Here is an 11,156-nt window from a genome sequence, read left to right as displayed (position 1 = left end):
AACGTTTCATGAATTAATTGAAATAAATTTACAAATCAAAGACATAAACTATGAGTGCTACTTAATAGAAATGTAGTGCAAATTAGACATGTAATTTAAAATGTTCTAGTAGCCACAGTGAAAAGGTAAAAAGAACAAAGGTGAAATTAATTTTAATGATATAGTTTATTTAACTCAATAAATCACAATATTGTCATTTCAACATGTTATTAATATAGAAATCGTTAATGATGTCTTTGATAGTCTTATTTTTGTATTATGCCTTTGAAATCCAGTATGTATTTTATGCTTATAGCAAGTCTCAGTTCATACTAGTTAGATTTCAAGTGCTCAGTAGCCATCTGTGCTTAGTGGCTACTGTATTGGGCAGCATAGCTATGGATGATTGGAAATTCAACTTTGTGCATTCTCTACTAATGTGTGGCAGAAGTAAAACTAATTCTTCATCAGTAGAGTGAGACACAAGACCACTAATTTGCATTTAACTAAATGACATTCTTTTTTTTTTTTCTTTTTTTTTTTTCATTATACTTTAGGTTTTAGGGTACATGTGCACAATGTGCAGGTTTGTTACATATGTATCCATGTGCCATGTTGATTTCCTGCACCCATTAACTCGTCATTTAGCATTAGGTATATCTCCTAATGCTGTCCCTCCCCCCTCCCCCCACCCCACAACAGTCCCTGGCATGTGATGTTCCCCTTCCTGTGTCCATGAGTTCTCATTGTTCAATTCCCACCTATGAGTGAGAACATGCGGTGTTTGGTTTTTTGTCCTTGCGATAGTTTACTGAGAATGATGGTTTCCAGTTTCATCCATGTCCCTACAAAGGACATGAACTCATCATTTTTTATGGCTGCATAGTATTCCATGGTGTATATATGCCACATTTTCTTAATCCAGTCTATCGTTGTTGGACATTTGGGTTGGTTCCAAGTCTTTGCTATTGTGAATAGTGCCGCAGTAAACATACGTGTGCATGTGTCTTTATAGCAGCATGATTTATAGTCCTTTGTGTATATACCCAGTAATGGGATGGCTGGGTCAAATGGTATTTCTAGTTCTAGATCCCTGAGGAATCGCCACACTGACTTCCACAATGGTTGAACTAGTTTACAGTCCCACCAACAGTGTAAAAGTGTTCCTATTTCTCCACATCCTCTCAACTAAATGACATTCTTTACCCCACCACATACTCACACTCTGTATGAAATCTGACACTTTACTGACGTTCTAACTAGCTACTGCTTTTTGAAATGTTTATCACCTTTTGGTAAATGTGTCATGGTATAGTATTTATCATATTCTTAAATTACATTTGAAGTGAATAATCAAGTCTATTTTTCATTAGAACACTGATTTTCTCCAGCACTTTATTAGTTCCATTAGCTCCCTATAATGTGCAAAACTCAGCAATTTTTTAGATGTTCCTCAAGCAACAGGCTCAGATTGAGTTAAGATCTGCTTCTAGTTCCCATTACCATGATAATTTTGGCTCCCTCCTATTTCTCTTTCTACTCTTGCTCCTTTTCTTTTTGTTTCACGGCAAGTCCTCACTGCTGCTCTCCTCTTCTCCCTTTATGGCCATCGAAAGCCCAATTTTAACTTAGGCAATAATGCGCCCAGTTCCACTGGGATGAATAATGATTGGTCCAAGCCAGTTATTATGATACGATTCTACTTTGTCAGAGATTGGGACAGAGGCTCTCAAAACTTAGTGTGCATCAGAATCACCTGGAGAACTTGTTGCAATCCAGAATTCTAGGCCCTAACTCTGGAGTCTCTAATTCAGTATGTTTGGGTCGGATCTGATAATTTGCATTTTAATCAAATTTCCAGGTGAGGATGATGCTGGTCTGGGAACCACACTTTAACAACCACTGGTGTAGGGTATAGACATGTGGTTCATTTTGGTCAGTGAGTTGTAAGAGATACTTGGCAAAGTTTGTCCTTCCTGATAAGAAGGCATCTAGATAATAAAGACATTATTTCCTTCTGTCTCTCTCCTTGCTTCCTGCTTTAGATGTTGCCATGCAAGGGCAAGGTTATTAGAGCTGCTGCAGCCATCTTGTGAAAATAAAAGAGAACCAAGAGGATTTCAGAGATACCATCCCACATCCTGACATTATGTAGCTCCCGAACCATCTATCTCTATGGATCTTGCTATGTGAGGTAATTTGAAAAATCTTTTTTTAAAATTATTATACTTTAAGTTCTGGGGTACATATGCAGAACGTGAGGTTTGTTACATAGGTATACACGTGCCATGGTGGTTTGCTGCACCCACCAACCGTCATTTACATTAGGTATTTCTCCTAATGCTATCCCTCCCCTAGCCCCTCACTCCCCGACAGGCCCTCATGTGTGATGTTCCCCTCCCTGTGTCCATGTGTTCTCATTGTTCAACTCCCACTTATGAGTGAGAACTTAGTGTGTTTGGTTTTCTCTTCTTGTGTTAGTTTGCTGAGAATGATGGTTTCCAGCTTCATCCGTGTCCCTGCAAAGGACATGAACTCATCCCTTTTTATGGCTGCATAGTATTTCATGGTGTGTATGTGCCACATTTTCTTTATCCAGTCTTTCATTGATGGGCATTTGGGTTGGTTCCAAGTGTTTGCTATTGTGAATAGTGCCACAATAAACATACGTGTGCATGTGTCTTTATAGTAGAATGATTTGTAATCCTTTGAGTGGCCACCATGTCTTACTATTTTCTGTTGTTTGCAGCCAAAGTGTTCACTACAGATACAGTGACCAACTGTCTGAAACCACCATGCCACCTTCTTGTGTGATTGAAATGGTGACATAGACTTAATGTCTTCACAGAATCGTGGTACTCAAATCATAATGCCTTTCCTTAAAATAATGTGAAGTGTTTTTCTGATATACTGCCATATCTGTGTATGGTATACCAAGGCTAAGAAGTTACAGAAAGCTGTGTAAACAGAATGCTTCTGTGAGTGGGCTGAATCTCAGCAAGCTGACATAGTGTACCTAGATTGCTGTTTCATGGGCTAGAGTTAAAATATGGAGGACATGCTAATCACGTGTGCTGATGACACGTAACTGGAAAGACTAGAGAATGTGTGAAGTATCCAGGATTCTCTAGTGGGACGGAAATATTGCTTATTCCAGGTACTTCAGAGAAAAGAACTGGTACTAATGGGCAGAATTTATAAAGAGCCACATTTTTGCTTCCTATAAGGAGACACATTTTCCAGCAACTAGAGCATGTGCATAAGCTTTCACCATGAAATGGTAAGCTCTGCATTACTTTACTGCTCATTGGGAAATTGAGAGCACACTTGCAGCTCTTGTGGTTTTATCTTTCAGCAAAAAGCATCACAACAAACTAAAAATTTCCCATAACATATATTAGGTTTAACCATATGAAAATGCTACTATTCAATCATTTTTGACTTACAAAAACGTCAATTTCATGTGATTCAATCTAATGGAAATAGAATAATACCCTGGAGTAGAATATGGAAATCTATTTCAGATCACTGATTGGAAGGGCAACACTTAAGCTGTTGCCATCCATCTTTATGTAGGCAGCGTGGGTTGTATAAACCACAAAGTTGTATTTTGTTCCTGGAAACTGCTAAGAAGACTTGATAAGATCTGCTATTCTAAGAATGAGCTTTTCTTCCAACTCGATCAGTTTATTTTTTTTTCTTTTTGGGGTTGGGGGAGGTGGCACCTCCTTCAAAAGTAAGGATATATCTCCAGAATACCTTAGATTTTTTTTTTCCAGGAAGCCGCTGTTTATTTTGAATCTGTGTTACTTCATTGGGAAATTAGCTTCCTACTTTTACAATCAGGGAAGTGGCTGCACTTTCTTCTATTGGCTCTATTTACTCTTTCAAGTATCTAGGGGATCTTCTAAATTTTAGCATTTTGGGATATTATTCTGTTTTATCCATGATGTTTATAGTTTTCTACACTATTAATATGTATGTTTTTGACCTCTAGCTTTCTGGAATTTGAAAGTCCCAATCTTTTTAATTTGGTCCCTACTGTTGTCCTGATATTTTTAGTTGTCTTTCTTGGGCATTTTAAGTTCTAGCTATATAGACACCACTCTGTTCTCTTTACTTTCACTCTGTAGTGGCTACCCTTGCTCCTTCAGATCTAAAGAGCGTCCTTGACTTCTCCTACACTAGGTTAGGCATACTTGCAATGAACTCCCAGAGCAAAATATACTTCCCAGATCATAACACTTTCCTACTATCTTTTTTTTTAAATTTTACAAATACTTGATAGCACTTTTTTTTTAATGTGCTGGACACTGCTTTAGGGGCATTACAGTATTAAGTTATTTGACCTTCACAACAAATATTTGAGGTAGAACCATTACTGTCTCAATCTTATCAATGAGGCTAATGAGGTACAGTGAGGTTAATCAACTTTCCTAAGGTTTCAGCTAATCAATGAGGGGGCAGGATTTGAACCAGGGTGTCTGGCCCCTGACGTCCTCTTTCCCAGCCTGTTTGCCACCACATCCAGCTGGCTCTTACTTTATGCTGATTGCCTGTTTAATGGTAATGTCATAGACCCCCTTTCTCTCTCTAGCCATCATATCTATCTCAACCACTGTATGTCTCCATGAGATGGAGGCTTTGTTCCTTGTTGAATTCTAGCACCTTCTAAGATGATGTTTAACACATAGTTGGTGGTCAAAAATCATTTTTTTGAATAAATGAACACACATATGTTTCTGTAAACAGTCAAGTATGGTAATATTTCTAAGAAGAATGAAATAACTGCAACATCTTTTAAGTGCAAGTCAAATGTGAACCAGCTATACTGGAGGAAAAGGGAACTTACCCTGACAAGCAGTATTTTGAAAATTTCAAATGTCTAAAAAAGATTAAAGCTAAAGGGGATTTCATGGTTGGTATCAGACAGTTCAATTTGAAGCAAAGCTGTTGCTATTCAAACTCTCACCACTCCCAGCCACAAGAAAAAGCAGACAGTTGTGAAAGCTTGCAGGCTAGAAGGAAATTCTAATTTTTTGGAATGCCCTGAAGAAGGAGGTAGAGTTGTAGACTCTGACTACTTTACTGTAAGACTGATAACCCTGAAAAAATATAAAAAACACATAAAAGAGGGCACGAGCCAGATTAGAGGACCAAGTTGGAGCTGTGTTATCACAGGTCCTCAAGAAATCAGCAGGGCCAGAAATGAGGCAGGCTGCAGGCAATTACAGATTGTCATTAAAGTTAAAAACATGACCCACAGCACTGCTGCTGTATTGCTTTAGGCTACTAAAGCTCCATGCTGTCAGTTATGACACAAAGCATGGGAAAGGACAGTCAAAATTGTATGCTATTTCTGCATTTTTTTACAAAAGTAAAAATGTATACAATTCTATAAAATTAAAATAAGTAAGCATAGACTGATTTTTAGAGAAAGACAGGAAACAGAGAAGAGGTATTATATCTACTTGAAAAATCACATTTAAAGACTACTTCCTCATTGTTCGGGTTTGGGTAGTAATATAATCAGCAACAAGGATGATTTTGTCCAACTGGTTCTTCTTTGACAGTTTTCTAAGTCAAGAATTGCAGAAAATAGACAATGTCGGTATTGTGTCTGATGAGTTAAAAAATGAGTGAGGATTATAATCAAGTAAATAACACTTCAAGTAGGTGTTTAAAGTAGTGTGTGGAAAAAAATCACAACAATAGAAAGGCTTAGATGAAAGAAGATTGAATTCTGAATGAGGGCAGAAGGATTAAGTGAATGTCAAGAAGAACATCCCAGTATGGATCCATTTCTTGTACAACAATTGAACCCCTTACTTCACAATGTGGTAGAGCATAATTTAACTTAAGAGGGGTAAACGTGCTAAATGGAAATGATTTGCTAAAGAAGGAAGGATTTTTAATGTCAAGGACAAAGCGATTTGTAATTTGATTTTTAATCTGCAGACAGTAGGTAGTATCAAGTCATCAAATAGTGCAAAGAATAGGCCACTAATTGAAACAGAACGTGGAGACATTAATGAAATTGATTAGAAGTGACAAAGCAGCTGGATTTGTCAGCATTTCAGCAGATGGAATAGCTCTGATTGATGAAATAACAAGGCTCTGAAACAAAACTGAAAATTAAATGTACAGCCAGATAATCCTGGCACCAAAAATGTACAATTGCATAAAATTTCAGGAACAAACTGTAAAGAGATCTTGAGAAATGCTCCCAAATGGTTTATGGAATACAATTATTTATCACTTGGCTCAAATCTGCAACTTCAGATGACTGGTAGAAGTTTGAGAGTTGGTGTAGCAAAGTACTTGATGCCATTGCTTGGGTTAGATGGCAATATCACACGTAACAGGACTGCTTTAGAATGACTGTCACTTCATTCTAATTTTGCAACCACTACTCCATAGTCTTGGTTATATTACACGAATGCCACGTTTTCCGAACTGTGTTCCTTAAAGCACTAGGGACCCCATGAGACGCTAAAAGACTCCGTGAAAAGATTTTTTGATCAAATAAGTATGTTGTAAGTATGATTCACTCTTAGAGAGTCTCAACACACAATAGCATAGCAAAGGCAAAGTCTGTGGTAAAGTGGGAATTTCCTAAGCTCCCATGCCTACTTAAATGAATTTTTAAGAAGTATCTATAGTATTTCAGAAGGACTATTGCTCTTTGGAGTGAAGTTTGGAAAATATTACCTTGGTAGCTCAAAAGCACTTATTGGCCAAGCACTTTACTAACTGCATTCTGGAAGAATGACTTCAGCCCTGAAAAGAATCCACCTTTCCACGAAACAGTTTGCATTACAGTTGAGACTTCAAATATGTTTGAATGTGTTTGGAAAGATGTTGCCTTGCTCTTTCTGCTTATGTTTGTGCAGATCACAGACTCATTTCCTGTCGATGATCATAGACAGGCTGCAGTTCTGTTATGCTGAGAGTGTTTGTCTAGTGCCTAGTTTCTATTTCAGGTGGAAATTCTGGGTAAGGAAAATGACTCTAGTCACAAGTGCAAGTTGTGTGGTACACAGGAGCATCTCTTTAAGTTCTCTTTTAAAAAAACGAGACATCGGATTACATCGAATGTAATTTCTTTCTTCTCTTTACATTATTATTTTTAAAGTTAAAGCACTGGTCTGAAAGGAAGCTGGGAATATTTCCCTGTATTCATAGAATAAAGCCAATTTTGAATTACTTTAATTTAGATAGTAACAACGTATGTGCCACAGGACATTTTTGGAGGGTGGGTCTCGAGGGATGAAATTAAGCAATGATTGTTTCAGACATATTTTTAAAATGTTGGGAATTCAGTGGGCACTGAAACAGTTCTCAAGAGAACCATTTCAGAATTTAAAGGAATGTTCTACAACTCAGTTAAAACCACTGCATTTTCTGTCTCCTTAACTCTCTGTGACCCATTTACACAAGGCAACCCTGAAAGTCATGTTTTTGTGAAATATTTAGCTAAGGGTACATCTTTTACAACTCTTTATTTGGGCATTTTAACCATGACTGTTTACAGACTTGTGACACAGTCTCGTAGAAGACCACACTGTTTGGATTCCTAGGATCTCTGTATTCTGTCTGCGTCAGCCTGATTGCAGCATATCTTCTCCTATTTCATAGCAAACTCACTCACTGTCCTAGTTTTAGACATTTTATCTATAAGTGAACACTCTGTTTTTGAAGTGATTACTTCTGCTGTCCTGATTTTTCCCAAGGCTTTAATCTCAACAATTAAAGTTGAGATTGAGAGTAAAGCAATCAGAAGTATACTCTTAAGAAAGAATATCTCATGAATGGGATTTAGTTAATGAAATATTTTCTTTGGTTTCGATTTCCTTATAAAAGAGAGTTTTTCCTGTAATTCTTATAATTAGGGTAGATCTTATCTTTCCCATATGACTGGATATAGTTTATAGAATGTCAGCAGTATCTTTTATTGGTGGTTTTATTTATTGATGAAGTTTTGCTGGCAGAACCAGGAAGAATGCTTCACCTTGGGCTTGGTTGGACTATCTCATGGATAGCCATTTGGAGGGAATAAGAACACTGAAATTTTGGATACTTATACTACTTAAATTTGTGCTCATTTCAACTCTGTCTTCTGGGCAGGAGTGAGACAAGCACAGTTTGATCAAGTTGTTCATTTGTTTCATATTCCTTTTTCTTATAAGAGAGCAAGAAGGAAAGTGGAAGGGAGATGAAAGGCAGACATTTGAACACTAATTTACATGCATTTCCAAGATCTTTAAATTTCTAAAGCTGAGCTATGATTTACGTATAAATCAAAGTTCGAGACATTGCTTGGCTTTAAGAAGCACAGATTGTCATGGGCTAAAATGGCAAGAAAAGCGGACCCAATTTAGGATAGAATCTGGGTTATACTCTGGAGGGCAAGTCTTCACCAGGCTCTCCCCTGAGGCTTGGGGAACAGAATTGTAGCACACTATTGGTTACTGCCTCCAGAGACTGTGGGATCCTCATTGAGACTCCAGTAACTGTAGCATGTCATTGGTTACTGCCGCCAAGAAATGTTGGATGTCCGTTGCAGTGATCCTGTTGGGGACTGACCCTTTGGGGATGGTCAGTTGTTTTCATTTGTCTTGGGAAATTACACACTCTGGATGGCTTAATAAATATTATAAAGATCACAATAGAATATATGTCTCTACAAATACAGTTTTCCAAAACCCAGAACTGAATGACTTTAGAGTTGTAGGGCATGTCAGGACAGAGTCAGTATCTGGTGTCCTGAGACTGCCTAAGCAGGGACATTTCTCTTGGTATGTGACAAGCTGTCACTAGAAAGCGAACCGTTCTCCTTTATTGGTTTCTAAGAGTTTGGCCCTTTAGAGAGTTTCCTTATCTAATTGAGCTTTTGGTGACATATTTTATTCTCTCAACAACTTTCACAGGATGAAATATTATCTTAACTAGGTCAGCCAGACCTTCCATGAACTAATTCTTTCTTGCTGGATACTTTTATCTTAGGGAATGACTGGAATCCTGAAAGCTGATTCTGCTCTGCTGTGGAAAGAATGAGCACCTCATATATACCATCATCACATGCTGGGCAGGGGGTTGCTAAAAATCATAGTTGTGTGCCATGTAAAAACTTGAGGCATGGTGAAGTAGAACCACCAGTTTTGGAGTATTTTGGAAAGACTGGTTCACTTGATTTCTGTACAAGTCTTCCTCACTTTCTTTAACCATAGGGACTGCATATTTTCAGATTTGGAAGATCTTTAAATCAGCTTATATGATGAAGACTAACTGCCTGTTGGAAAATCCCTTCCCTCTTTCCTGAAGATGCACTTAAGGGTTTCTCCCCCATTCTCTTTTCTTTCAGCATTTCTTTGTTCATTATTTTTTCCCCATGCCAGCCACCTTAAATTCCTTTAGAATTAATTCTTTATAGAATTAGAATTCTTTTCTGGATTATGACAATGGGAGTAGAAAACAGTGTTATTCAGTGGACTTTTATCCAGAGAACAGGCAAGAGAGGAGACAGATTGGGTAGCAGGGAGAAGGATATGGAAGAATCACAGGCATCTAACCTCAACCTGGAAGAAAGGCAGGGTAACAGACCATGTAGGATAGTCTGGGAGAGGAATCATAGTTGGGAAGAGGATGATGAGCTTAGTATTGGATGTGTTGCATTGGGATTGTCAGGGGTAAACTGAAATAGAGACACAAACAGCCTAATGTCAGAAGCTCAGGTTCACAAGGCAAAATTTGTGAGTGTATTAGTTTCCTACAGCTGCTGTAAAAAAAATTATAAAAAATGTAGTGGCTTGAAACAATACACATTATCCTCTTATAGCTTTGGAGATCAGAAATCTCAAATGAGTCTCACTGAAATTAAGTTGTCAGCTGGGCTGCATTCCTTCTGGAGCCTCCAGGGAAATAATTTGTCTCCGTGTCTTTTCCAGCTTCTCTATGCCACCTGAATTCCTTGGCTTGCAGCCCCTTCCTCCATCTTCAGAGCGAGTAGTTGAGTGTCTTCAAATATTTCTGATTGTTACTCTCCTGCCTCCTTCTTTCACTTATAAGGATTTTTGTGATTACATTGGTGCCACCAGGAAAATCTACACACCTGCAAAGTCCCTTTTGCCATGTAAGACAACTTATTCTCGGGTTCCAGGGGTTAGGACATACACACCTTTGTGGGGGTGGGGAGCAGTAGTCTGTCTACCACAGGAAGCATTTATATAGAGGTAATAATTAAATTTAACTTTTTATTATTCTCTATGCCCAAGAGAATGTGGGTAAAAAGAGAAGTCCAGAGTGCTAAAGAACAAGACTTTCTCATCGTGTTTTCCTATATCCTCTTCCTGTTTCTCTTTTCAGTATCAGTGTTAATTCTTGTCACCCACTGTATTTCCCTCCCCACTCTTTTAACTGCTCTCCGGTGTCTTATCAACAAAGGCTTCAACTCTGGTGCTAAAGAGAGTGATTTTATTTTTTTAAGTTAATTTTTACCTGCAGCCTTGCAAAGCACTAGAATTTTCTTTTAAATGCAAAAGGAGTCCTTATTCTTATTTTTCTAGTCTTAGTGTTATCTTTAGTCATATCTGCTTAGGTTGAATTTCATACAATAACATTGTAGTTGCACTACTGCTAAGTCACTCATATATAGTTCATCCTTTTCCTCCACTTAAATAATGAGAAACTAATTATGTTTTCAATAGTAGGACTAAATTGCTCTGCTATTGACAAAGTCTTGATTCATTTGAAATATGAGAAAGCTGATGCCCTTCACTGAAATAATTGGCTTAGACTCTGGGGAGTCTACCTGAATTTAACTGTTGAAAATGCTTATTGAGTGCTGGCTTCCCAGTGGGTCCTGTGCTCGGTGCTGCAACACACTTGATCTAAGAGGCTGTGTGCTGTAGGCTGAGATACCACTTAACCCATGGCAGCAGGGTGTGTGAGCTTCGGAGTCTGCATCCACTCATTTGACCATTGATTTTTTTCTTCAGTAAACATTGGAGTCCCTCTGATGTGCTAGGCATCATGTTAAACCTGAGGGAATAGAATATTGAATAGACCATAGTCCCTAGTAATCAAGATACTTCAGTGATTGGGGTGAGTGGAAGAGACCCACAAGGAAATAGGAAACCATATTATACCATGATAAGTGCAGCGCTGTGACAGAGGGT

General features: G+C 38.0%; 1 long non-coding RNA gene across 2 annotated transcripts in view; it reads left to right on the top strand.

The window, feature by feature from the left end:
- Positions 1-2,081: 2,081 nt before the first annotated feature.
- The window catches only part of LOC116810521 (uncharacterized), a 34,938-nt gene continuing 25,863 nt past the window's right edge, over positions 2,082-11,156 (top strand). The window contains exon 1 of one of the 2 annotated variants that reach the window (XR_009213876.1): positions 2,082-2,173. This is a non-coding gene — a long non-coding RNA (uncharacterized LOC116810521). Of the gene's footprint in view, positions 2,174-10,019; positions 10,112-11,156 lie in introns of those variants that run through there. The other variant, XR_009213877.1, reaches the window with a different exon arrangement.

Source organism: Hylobates moloch, unplaced genomic scaffold (assembly GCF_009828535.3).
Source record: "Hylobates moloch isolate HMO894 unplaced genomic scaffold, HMol_V3 SCAFFOLD_1, whole genome shotgun sequence".
In the NCBI taxonomy this organism is placed as follows: Eukaryota; Metazoa; Chordata; class Mammalia; order Primates; family Hylobatidae; genus Hylobates; species Hylobates moloch.
The sequence above is the reverse complement of the archived record's forward strand: the minus strand, read 5'-3'. Positions and strand labels throughout refer to the sequence as shown.